A 13,246-nucleotide genomic window follows, 5' to 3' on the forward strand; every position below is an offset into this window, starting at 1 on the left:
ACATCAGATGGATGAGAAAATCAACAACTTATGGAAGAATCAGAAAGAAATGAAAAGTGATATAGCTACAATCAAAAACACCATGGAAAGTTTCAATAGTAGACTAGAAGAAGCAGAGGACCGAATTAGTGAGTTAGAAGATCAGGTACAGAAACAAGCTCAATCTGAACAGCAATTGGAGAAAAAAATAAAAAAGCAAGAGGAAAGCCTAAGGGAGCTTCGGGACAACATGAAACGAAGTAACATGCGTATAATAGGGCTGCCAGAAGGACAAGAAGAGCAGCAGGAATTAGAAAAAATATTTGAAGAAATAATGACAGAAAACTTCCCAGATATGGGAAAGATAAAAGTTACGCAAGTACAGAGAGTCCCAAGCAGGGTCAACCCCAAAAGACATGTCATAATTTCAATGGCAAATATAAATGATAAAGAGAAAATCTTAAAGGCAGCAAGAGAGAGACAGAGAGTTACCTACAAAAGAACACCCATCATATTGTCAAATGATTACTCAACAGAAACATAACAAGCTAGAAGAGAATGGAAGGAGGTATACAAAGTGTTGCAAAGCAAAGGACTGAATCCAAGAATACTATATCCAGCAAGGCTATCAATCAAAATTGAAGGGGAAATCAAGTGCTTCGAAGACACAAAAAGGCTCAGAGAGTTTATCACCAACAAACCAGCAATGTAAGGAATGCTAAAGGGAATACTGTAAAAAGAAGAAATAAACAGGTAAGAAGGAACACAGACACAAAAATATATATGACTACAAACAAATACCTTTTAGTAATAACTTTAAATGTAAACGGACTAAATGCTCCAATTAAAAGACATCGAGTGGCTGAATGGATATAAAAACAGGACCCATATATATGCTGTCTACAAGAGACCACCTCAGAACAAGAGACTCACACAGATTGAAAGTGAAGGGATGGAAAAATATCTTTCAGGCAAATGGAAATGAATAAAAAGCTGGGGGAGCAATACTTTTATCTGACAAAATAGATCTCAAAGTAAATTCCATAACAAGAGATAAGGAAGGCCACTTCATAATACTAAAAGGAGAAATCTAACAAGAAGAAATAATTCTGGTAAACATATACGCACCCAATATAGGAGCACCCAAATACATAAAAAAAAAAAACCTCCTGGAGGATATCAAGGGAGAGATTAATAGCAATACAATCATAGAAGGATACTTTAATACCCCACTATCACCATTGGACAAATCCTCTAAACAAAAAATCAGCAAAGAAACATCAATCCTAAATGACTCACTAGACCAGATGGAATTGACATCTTTAGAACATTTCACCCCAAAACCACAGAATATACATGCTTTTCAAGTGCACATGGGTCATTTTTAAAGACAGACAATATGCTGGGTCACAGGCAAAGTCTCTTCAAATTCAAGAAGATAGAAATTATATCAAGCATCTTCTCAGATCACAGTGGCATAAAACTGGAAATCAACTACAATAAACACAATCTAAAGAAATCAAACACATGGAGACTAAACAGCATGCTATTAAACAAGGACTGGGTCATCAGAGAGATCAAGGAAGAAATAAAAACATCATGGCAACAAAAGACAATGAAAAAACAACAATCCAAAATCTATGGGACACAGCGAAAGCAGTCTTGAGAGGGAAGTTCATAGCTCTACAAGCCTATTACAAAAAACAAGAAACAATGGTAATAAATTACCTAACCCGACAAATCAAGGAGTTAGAAAAAGAGCAGTAAGAAAAGCCCAGTGTAACCAGAAGGAAGGAAATAACAAAGATTAGAGCGGAGATAAATTACATAGAGACCAAAAAAACAATACAAAAGATCAACAAAACCAAGAGTTGGTTCTTTGAAAGGATAAACAAAATTGATGAACCTCTAGCCAGGCTCACCAAGAAGCAAAGAGAGAGGACCCAAATAAACAAAATCAGAAATGAAAGAGGTGAAATAACAACAGACCCCGCTGAGATACAAAGGATTGTTACAAAATACTATGAACAACTCTATTCCAACAAACTGGACAACCTGGAGAAAATGGACATGTTCCTGGAAAAATACAACCTTCCAAAACTCAATCGTGAAGAATCTAAACAGCTCAATAGGCCAGTAACTATGGACAGAATTAGAGCAGTAATCAAAAAGCTTCCGACAAACAAAAGCCTGGGGCCTGATGGCTTCACAGGAGAGTTTTACCAAACATTCAAAGAACTAAATCCTATCCTCCTCAGACTATTCAAAAAAATTCAAGAGGAAGGAACACTTCTAAGCTCCTTCTATGAAGCCAGCATCACCCTAATACCAAAACCAGATAAAGACAACACAATGAAAGAGAATTACAGACCAATATCCCTCATGAACATAGATGCCAAAATCCTCAACAAAATTCTAGCAAATCGGCTCCAGCAGTACATCAGAAAGATCATACACCATGACCAAGTAGGATTTATCCCAGGAATGCAAGAATGGTACAATATCCACAAATCAATAATCATGATACATCACATAAACAAATTGAGAGATAAAAATCACATAGTCATATCAATTGATACAGAAAAAGCATTTGAGAAAATCCAAAAACCTTTTTTGATCAAAACTCTCAACAAGGTGGGAATAGATGGCTCATACCTCAACATAATAAAAGCGATATATGATAAACCCACAGCAAACATCATACTCAATGGACAAAAACTAAAAACATTTCCCTTAAGATTGGGAACAAGACAGGGATGCCCACTCTCACCACTCCTGTTTGACATAGTACTGGAAGTATTAGCCATTACAATTAGACAAGAAGAAGAAATAAAAGGCATCCAAATTGGAAAAGAACAAGTAAAGCTGTCTTAATTTGCAGAAGACATGATATTGTACATAAAAAATCCGAAAGACTCCGTCAAAAAACTAATAGACTTAATAAATGAAATCAGCAATGTAGCAGGATACAAAATTAATGCCAAGAAATCTATGGCCTTTCTATACATCAATAGTCAACTTATAGAAAGTGAGACTAAAAAAGCAATCCCATTTACCATTGCACCAAAAAAATTAAGATACCTAGGAATAAACTTAAATAGGGAGGTTAAAGACCTATACGCGTAAATCTAGAGGACACTGAAAAAAGAGATAGAGGAAGACGTAAACAGATGGAAGAACATACCATGTTCATGGATTGGTAGAATCAACATCATTAAAATGTCCATACTACCCAAAGCAATCTATAGATTCAATGCACTCCCCATTAAAATACCAACGGCATATTTCACAGACATTGAAAGAACTCTCCAAAAATTCATCTGGAATAAAAAAAGACCCCGAATAGCCACAGCAATCCTGAGAAGGCAGAATAAAGTAGGAGGGATCTCAATACCAGATATCAAGCTGTATTACAAAGCCACTGTTCTCAAAACAGCATGGTACTGGCACAAGAACAGACATATAGATCAATGGAACAGAATACAGAATCCAGATATCGACCCCAAACATTATGCTCAATTAATATTTGACAAAGGAGGCATGAACATACAATGGAGTCAAGACTGTCTCTTCAATAAATGGTGTTGGGAAATTGGACAGATACAAGCAAAAAAATGAAATTAGATCACCAACTTACACCATACACAAAAATAAACTCAAAATGGATACAGGACTTAAACATAAGACGGGAAACCATAAAAATACTAGAGGAATAAAAATACTAGAGGCAGCAAAATCTCAGACATATGCCGAAAGAACTTCTTCACTGATACTGCCTTAGGGCAATGGAAGCTAAAGGGAAGATAACCAAATGGGACTACATCAAAATAAAAAGCTTTTTTACAGCAAAAGAAACTATCAACAAAACAACAAGAAATCCCACTGTATGGGAGAACATATTTGCAAATATATCACTGATAAAGGTTTAATCTCCAACATCTACAGGCAGCTTATACAACTTAATAAAATGAAGATAAATGATCCAATAAAAATTGGGCAACGGACCTAAATAGAATCTTTTCCAAAGCAGACAGAGGAAAGTCCAAGAGACACATGAAAACATGCTCCAAGTCACTAATTATCCGAGAGATGCAAATCAAAACGACAATGCGGTACCATCTCACACCTGTCAGAATGGCTATCATCAGCAAATCAACAAAGGACAAGTGCTGGAGAGGATGTGGAGAAAAAGGAACACTAGTGCACTGCTGGTGGGAATGTAGACTGGTGCAGCCACTGTGGAGAACAGTATGGAATTTCCTCAAAAAACTGAAAATGGAACTCCCATTTGACCCAGTAATCCCACTCCTAAGAATATATCCTAAGAAACTGGAAACACCAATAAGAAAGGATATATGCACCCCTATGTTCATAGCAGCACAATTTACAATAGCAAAGGTTCGGAAACAGCCTAGGTGCCCTTCAGCAGATGACTGGATCAGAAAACTGTGGTACATCTACACAATGGAATACTATGCTGCCATAAAAAAGAAGGAATTCCTACCATTTGCAAAAACCTGATGGAATTGGAGAAAATCATTCTAAGTGAAATAAGCCAGTCCATGAAAGAAAAATACCACATGATCTCACTCATCTATGCATAATAAAGAAAATTATAAACTGTTGAGCAAAAAGATAGATACAGAAACAGTAAAGCATCAAACAGAAGGTCAAATTACAGTGGGAAGGTTAGGGAGAGGTGGGGTAGATAAGAGATCAACCGAAGGACTTGTATGCAAGCATATAAGCATAACCAATGGACACAAAACTCTGGGGGGTGAGGGCATGTATGGGAGCGGGGTGGGGGGGGCAATGGTAAGATATGTACACATATAATACCTTAAAAAATAAAATAAAGCAATACCATCAAAAAACAGCATAAACAATTCTAAAAACACTGTCTCATATACTATAGACTGAAACTTAGATCCAGCCATCATATAAGCAGGTTACAAAAAGATTACTTACTAGCTATCTTGGTGAAACTATGTATCCTATAAAGAGTGTTGTTCTGTAAATGTTAGGTGTGTCAAGGGAAAAAAAAGTGGTATGTGTGAAACATTTTTGAGTAATGTTGGATTAAATACTTTAAAATAAACATTTTTGTAGAATTTATTACAGTCTTTTATATATTAATCTATAATGTAAATACCAAAGACGGGAGTGAAATATCCAGCTGTTTTAAAATGTATTTGGGAATATTTTTCTTCCACAGAAAACTAATTGAGACCTATTGAAAACATTTGTGTTCTGAGGAATATTACCTGTAAATATTTTGCCTATGTTGTTTTAAAACATCCAGATAGCATGTTGCTGTATGGAAATAAATTGCTGTTTCTCTTGAAACTGGGGAGAAACAAGTTTAGAGTATTGTTTGAGTTTTCCCCTTTAACAGATAAAACAGAGCCAGGTCCTACTCTCTGAATATCTCCATTGATTTACTGCACTCAGAGGTTACTGTGATGGAATTTCTGCAAAAATAAATAAATAAATAAATGTCTTACATTTATATATTCTCATAGTGTTCTTCCCATCAGTTTCTAGAGTCTTATCTCCATTTTTTTACTTTAGGTTGCCTTTTGACTTTCTGTAACCAATAGAACATAGTGTAGGTAATTGCTTTACCAGTTATGAACCCAAATATTAGGAGGCCTGCTAGCTCTGATTTCCCCCTCCTGGAGAGAAGTAGTAGTACCTTGCTAAAGAAAGAAGGTAACTCAGGAAAAAGAGGCCCTTGAGTACTAGAGACTACAGTGGAAGAGTGAGAGTCCAAGGCATTCCCCAGCCATTCTACCCAACCCAGCTGAGGTACCAAATGTATGAGTAAGATCATCTTGAACCTTCCATCCAAAGTTGAGATGTATAGCCAATTCCATGTGAGCAGAGACAAAATGTTATTGAGCTCTTTCCCAAATCCAGAATAATTAGTAATCAAATGTATGTTGTTTTAAGGCACTAAATTTTAGGTTGAATATTTATGCAGCAATCTATAGCTGAGATAGTTAACTTTCCTTATGGAAAATTAGACGGATTCATCAGCAGTCATCCCTTTATAATATTTACTATTTTATCTGAGAGTATAACCCTTAGTGTTTTGTCATATAATGACTAAAAACTAGATATTTTGAAGAGTAATATGCTTCTTTAATAGAAAGTAACAGTGTTCAATGACAAATAAAATCTTTAAATGAAAATATTAAAAATAGATATAGGAACATTTATTTGTATGTATGCATTTAAACTTTAAAGAGCTTAGCAGTTATGTGTGGTCTATAACAAAGAATAAGTTTAAATGCCATTTCATATAAAATTTTAGGCCATAAGAAACACAAAATCACTGGAACCACATCCTCAGAGATTTCAAAAGTGTGGCAACTAAGAGAAAATGCAAAAGGAGAATAATATTATTTTAAGAAAATGCTCTTACCATATGATAGTTCTAATAGTTGTGCTGAATTTGTAAAATCAATCTCCTTCATTATTGTAGCATGTTAAGTTGAGTCATAGTGTAAAGTATAGAAAAACCTAGGAAATTCTCAAACTTGGGCAAGAAAGGCCATCACATTTCTTTTACTGTCCCACTACCAGTAGGAGGATCACAAAAAGTTAAGTCTAATCTCTCCAAAATGGTCAGCAAAAATATTCTTAGCTAATAGGAGAAATAAGGACAAGTGGACTTGGAGATAGATCATTAGACATACTAGTATAGGGCTAACCTCAGAGAGATGGCAGATTATTTCTCCTATGAAGAGGAAATATGAGCCTATGAGGGATTCATATCTTTTTATAAACTCAGTTAATCAAAGAACCCTTTGTTCAAGATTTCCACCAATGTTAATGCTGTCTCTGAAGATAGAGAGTTGTTAAAGGTGCTATAGGACTTAACTTGTTTAAGAAAGTGATTCATTTGGCTTTCTTAGACCAATTGTTTCTGTTTCACAGTTCTTTAAATAGTTGGTCATCACTGTGGGTCTATTTGCTAGAAAAATGTACATACAAACATGCTAAATTTCCATGCGATTGTAGAATATTCACAGATTATCTGAACTCCACCCATGGACCCCTCTAGTCATCTCTAGAAGTAGGTAGGGTTTATGAACAGTATATTAAAATCCCTTTCTGAGTGTCAAGGGGAATCTTGCTTAAGTACATTTTTACAAGTTAAAGCAAAATGAGAATAGGTGAATGTGCAAAGTGGCACAATTCTTACTGAATATAATTTGACAATATACATAAAAAACTTTAGAATTTTCAGTAATAAATCCAATTCTGAAAATCAATACTACATGCATGTGCAATTAGTAACTTCATAAAAATTTATGTAAAACAGTCATCACAGTCCAAAAAAAATTGAAAATATAGTAAATATTCAAGAAAATGCAAATTAAAGTTATCTATCTGAAGTGATATCTTCATTAGCTTAATTGTGGTGATCATGTCATAATGTGCATGTATATTAAAAGTTCAAATTGTACACCTAAAAGATAAATAATTTTTATTTATCAATTATACTTCAATAAAGCTTAAAATAGCATGAGAGAGAAAAAAGAAAAACAATACATTTACTTCAACAAATTATGACATATTTACACCATGAATTATAGCCATTAAAGTAGTATTTTATAAAGTATTTTAAATATCATGGGGAAAATATTCACAATATATTGTTAAGTGAATAAAGATATGTAATTATACATTCATTATAATACTCACTATGGCATATTTATTATTTTTGTGTGTATTTTAATTTATATGTCAGTGCATTATTGAAAGAAATGCATCAAAATATTAAAATTGTTCATGTCTAGATGATAGGGTTGTGGACAATAAGATTAGAGTACATCAGCATGGATGGAACTGGAGAGCATTATGCTATGCAAAATAAGCCAGTTGGAGAAAGATAAATATCACATGATCTCACTCATATGTGGGATATAATGGTCAACATAATTTGATGAACAAGAATAGATCCAGAGACTAATGGTAGGGGAGGGGAGGGGTAGAGAGCAACCAAAGGACTTGTATGTATGCATATTAGCATAACCAATGGACACAGACACTGGGGCAGTGGGGGCTTGCCTGGAGTGGGAATTGCAGGGGCAGGGGAATCATTTGGGGGAAAAAGAGACTTAAGTAAAACTTTAGACAATAAAACCAAGATGGCAGCATAGGTAAACACCTATACTGCTGCCTCACACAACAATTTCAAAAGTGCAACTGGAAGACAGAGCGGACATCATCCAGAGCCACCGGAAAGCTGGCTGAGTGGAAATTCTACAACTAGAAGGAAAGATAAAAGGACACTGAGACCCAGAGGAGCTGTGGAGGACAGGTGCAGAGACCCGTGCACACGGAAAGGGCGGGCGGCTGAATACATGGCTGGTTTACTCCCGGCACTCGAAAAGGGAGGGCAGCAAGCCCGCAGCTAGCTTTCTCGTTCGGGAGGGAAACAAAACCTCCCGAATGCACTGAAATCCAGTTCCAGGTGAGACTTTGAGTACCCAGAATCATTCGGGGAGAAACTGGACTGTCTGGCAGCAGGCGAAACTCAGGGCAGCCTTCTCTCAGAGGTGCGTGCAGCCATTGCCACAGGACACTGAGACACAGGGGCCTCGTAGGGCAGGGCTGATGGGAAACCAAGGCTGTCTGCTCAGCCCTGAGATTCCGCCCCATCCAAGCTGAGCACAGAAGCTCTCCCAGTGGAGACACAGCTGATCCTCACAGCCAATTGGCCTGGAGGTCAACTCCTCCCAGTGATACTAACAACAATCTAGGCTTAACTACAAAAAGACTAAACACACAGCCCACAAAGGGGCACACCAAGAGTGTCCACCTCAGGTGACTGGAGAGGCTGAGCCACTGGGCCCTGCTAGGACACCTAGCATACAAAGCCACTCCATCAACTCAGGGAAGCAGCCAAAATGCGGAGACAAAGAGACAGGTCATAAATGAAGGAAATGGAGGAAAGTAAATGACTGGATATAGCGTTTAAAACCACAGTTATAAGGTTTTCAAGAATTTCCTAGAAAAGGCTGATAAATTTAACAAAACCCTTGAAGATATGAAAAAGGATCAACTAGAAATTAACCTTTTGCACTCGGATGTCGAGTGTGACTCGACATGGTTAGCATCGGTAGCAGCTCTTTTTATACTCTTTGAATGTATCAATAATTTGAAATATAAAAAAATCCAAATAAATAAGTTTGTATGAAAAGAAACTCCAGTTTTTTATTCTACTGCCGCGTTTTGTAAAATCTGGGGTATTTAAAAAATTAAATCCCGAGTAGAATAAAGGAATTGAGAAAAAAGCAAATGAGTGCAAAGGGTTAAGCATACACTGAAATAAAAAATATTATACAGAGACCTAAAAGCAGACTAGAGGATTGCAAGAACCAAGTCAAAGATTTTAAATACAAAGAAGCAAAAAACACTCAACTGGAAAAGCAAAAAGAAAAAAGAATCCAAAAAGTTGAAGATAGTGTAAGAAGCCTCTGGGACAACTTCAAGCGTACCAACATCAGAATTATGGGGGTTCCAGAAGAAGAAAGAGAGCAAGATACTGAAAACATATTTGAAGAAATAGTGACTGAAAACTTCCCCCACCTGCTGAAAGAAATAGATTTACAAGTCCAGGAAGCACACAGAACCCCAAACAAAAGGAATCCAAAGAGGACCACACCAAGACACATCATAATTAAAATGCCAAGAGCAAAAGACAAAGATAAAATATTAAAAGCAGCAAGAGAAAAACAGTTAGTTACCTACAAGGGATCACCCACACGATTGTCAGCTGATTTCTCAACAGAAACTATGCAGGCCAGACGGAAATGGCAAGAAATATTCAAAGTGATGAATAGCAAGAAACTACAACCAAGATTACTCTACCCAGCAAAGCTATCATTCAGAATTGAAGGTCAGATAAAGAGCTTCACAGATAAGACAGATAAGAAAAAGCTAAAGGAGTTCATCACCACCAAACCAGTATTATATGAAATGCTGAAAGGTATTCTTTAAGAAGAGGAAGAAAAAGATAAAGATAAAAATTATGAACAATAAATATGTATCTATCAAGTGAATCTAAAAACCAAGGGAATAAAAAATCTGATGAACAGTATTAACTGGTGAATATAATAGAATCAGGGGCATAGAAAGGGAGCAGACTGACATTTCTTGGGGGAAAAGGGGAGTGGGGGTTGTGGGAAGAGAATGGACAAAAAGCGTACACCTATGGATGAGGACAGTGGGGAGGAGGTAAGGGCAGAGGGTGGGGTAAGAATCTGGTGGAGGGGAGCTATGGGGGGAAAAAAGACGAACAATTGTAATGATCTGAACAATAAAGATTTATTAAATTAAAAAAAAATAAAAGCAAAAAAAACTTTAGACAATAAAATAAATAAATACATAAAGATTAGAGTTCATTTTAATGTATTTTCTTTTCTTTTATTTCTATATGTTTTTATGTGCTAATTTAGTTGTACATTTGAGTAACATTGGATTGGAATACACTTGTATAGGCACACATAACGTATATATATGGAGGGAGAGAGAATGAACCAAATTCTCAGGTATTTTGATTCCATAATACTTCTATCATTAAAAAAACGTATTTTTTCCCATTTAAAAAAAATGTCTTTATTGACTGGCTGCTCTGAGAAGCCATCTTTGCATTGTTCCTGTGTCTTCCTCTCCGCTCGCTGCAACCACCTCTGCTGCGCGCCTCCTCCACCGCCGTGGACTCCAGCAGCTTCTTCGCCAGAGTCCTCCAACTCTCGCTTTTTTAAAAAAAAAAATCCTCTGCATAGGACCACCAGCGTGCACCACCATGTCAGACACGGCCGTGGACACCAGCTCCGAGATCACCACCAAGGATTTAAAGGAGAAGAAGGAAGTTGTGGAGGAGGGAGGCAGAGAATGGAAGAGATGCACCAGCGAATAGAAATGCTAATGAGGAAAATGGGGAGCAGGAGGCTGACAATGAGGTAGATGAAGTAGAGGAAGAAGGAGGGGAGGAGGAGGAGGAGGAAGAGGAAGGTGATGGTGAGGAACAGGATGGAGATGAAGATGAGGAGGCTGAGGCAGCTACAGGCAAACGGTCAGCTGAAGATGGTGAGGATGACGATGTTGACACAAAGAAGCAGAAGACGGATGAGGATGACTAGACAACAAAAAAAGGAAAAGTTAAAGGCCTCCGTGACCAATTCACCCTCCACTTCCCATCTCAGAATCTAAACATGGTCACCTTCGAGTAGAGACTCCCGCCTGCCTGCCTACCCCCCACCTCGGGCAGCGCCACCTGCAGACGACACGCGCTCTTCACCACCCAAATAAAACCACAACGTGAATTTGCAACAGGGGAGAAAAAAAGAACCAAAACTTCCAAGGCCCTGCTTTTATTCTTAAAAGTACTTTAAAAAGGAAAATTTGTTTGTATTTTTTATTCACATTTTATATTTTTGTACATATTGTTAGGGGTCAGCCATTTTTAATGACCTTGGGATGACCAAACCAGCCTTTGGAGCATTCTCTGTCCTACTTCTGACTTTACTTGTGGTGTGACCATGTTCATTATAATCTCAAAGGAGAAAAAAAAACCTTGTAAAAAAAAGCAAAAACAACAACAAAAAACCAATCTTATTCCGAGCATTCCAGTAACTTTGTGTATGTACTTAGGTGTACTATAAGTAGTTGGTTTGTATGAGATGGTTAAAAAGGCCAAAGATAAAAAGGTTTCTTTTTTCCCTTTTTTTGTCTATGAAATTGCTGTTTATTTATTTTTTTGGCCTGTTTGATGTATGTGTGAAACAATGTTGTCCACAATAAACGGGAATTTTATTTTGCTGAGTTGTTCTAACAAAAAACAAAAAAAAAATGTCTTTATTGATTAAGTTATTACATATGTGTCCTTATCCCCACCTTCCCCTATCTTCCCTCTGAGGTTTGACCGTCTAATCGATGTTTCTCTGTCTCTGGATCTGTTTTTGTTCATCAGTTTATGTTGTTCATTATATTTCATAAGTGAGTGAGATCATGTGATATTTATCTTTCTCTGACTGGCTTATTTCCCTTAGCATAATGCTCTCCAGTTCCATCTATGCTGTTGCAAATAGTAAGAACGCCTTCTTTTTTACCGCAGAGTAGTATTCCATTGTGCAGAAGTACCAAAGTTTTTTAATCCACTCATCTGCTGATGGGCACTTAGGCTGTTTCCAAATCCTAGCTATGGTGAATTGTGTTGCTATGAACATAGGGGTGCATATATCCTTTCTGATTGGTGTTTCTAGTTTCTTGGGATATATTCCTAGAAGTTGGATCACTGGGTCAAATGGGAATTCCATTTTTAGTTTTTTGAGGAAACTCTATACTGTTCTCCTCAGTGACTGCACCATTCTGCATTCCCACCAGCAGTGCATGAGGATTCCTTTTTCTCCACATCCTCTCCAGCACTTGTCCTTTGTTGATTTTTTGATGATAGCCATTCTGACAGGTGTGAGATGGTACCGCATTGTTGTTTTGATTTGCATCTCTTGGATGATTAGTGACTTTGTGCATGTTTTCATATGTCTCTTGGCCTTTTTTCTGTATTCTTTTGAAAAGTATCTATTTAGGTCTGTTGTCCATTTTTTGATTGGGTTTTTCATCTTCCTTTTGTTATGTTGTATGAGTTCCCTGTAAATGTGGGAGATTAAACTCTTATCAGTGATAACATTGGCATATATGTTCTCCCATGCAGTGGGCTTTCTTGTTGTTTTGTTGATGGTTTCCTTTTCTGTGAAAAAGCTTTTTATTTTGATGTAGTCCCATTTGTTTATTTTCTCTTTAGTTTCAATTGTCCTAGGAGCAGTATCAGTGAAGAAATTGCTTCAGCATATGTCTGAGATTTTGCCGCCTATGGATTCCTCTAGTATTTTTATGGTTTCCCGTCTTATGTTTAAGTCCTATATCCATTTTGAGTTTATTTTTTTGTATGGTGTAAGTTGGTGGTCTAGTTTCATTTTTTTGCATGTATCTGTCCAATTTTCCCAACACCATTTATTGAAGAGACTGTCTTGACTATATTGTATGTCCATGCATCCTTTGTTGAATATTAAATGGGCATAATGGTTTGGGTCGATTTCTGGGTTCTCTATTCTATTCCATTGATCTATATGTCTGTTCTTGTGCCAGTACCAGGCTGTTTTGAGAACAGTGGCTAAAAGAACGTATTTTGATTCTGATGCATAGCTAGTGTTGAGCAGCTTTGCTTTGTTGTATTTTTCCTGAATTAACG

The 13,246-nt window shown here is 36.8% G+C and overlaps 1 pseudogene across 1 annotated transcript; it reads left to right on the forward strand.

Annotated features, from left to right (window-relative positions):
- Positions 1-10,734: 10,734 nt before the first annotated feature.
- Positions 10,735-11,166, forward strand: LOC307096284 (prothymosin alpha-like; annotated as a pseudogene). Its single transcript has one exon. The product of its transcript is annotated as a prothymosin alpha-like (transcript).
- Positions 11,167-13,246: the final 2,080 nt, after the last annotated feature.

The sequence above is a fragment of the Cnephaeus nilssonii genome (assembly GCF_951640355.1).
Source record: "Cnephaeus nilssonii genome assembly, chromosome: X".
In the NCBI taxonomy this organism is placed as follows: Eukaryota; Metazoa; Chordata; class Mammalia; order Chiroptera; family Vespertilionidae; genus Cnephaeus; species Cnephaeus nilssonii.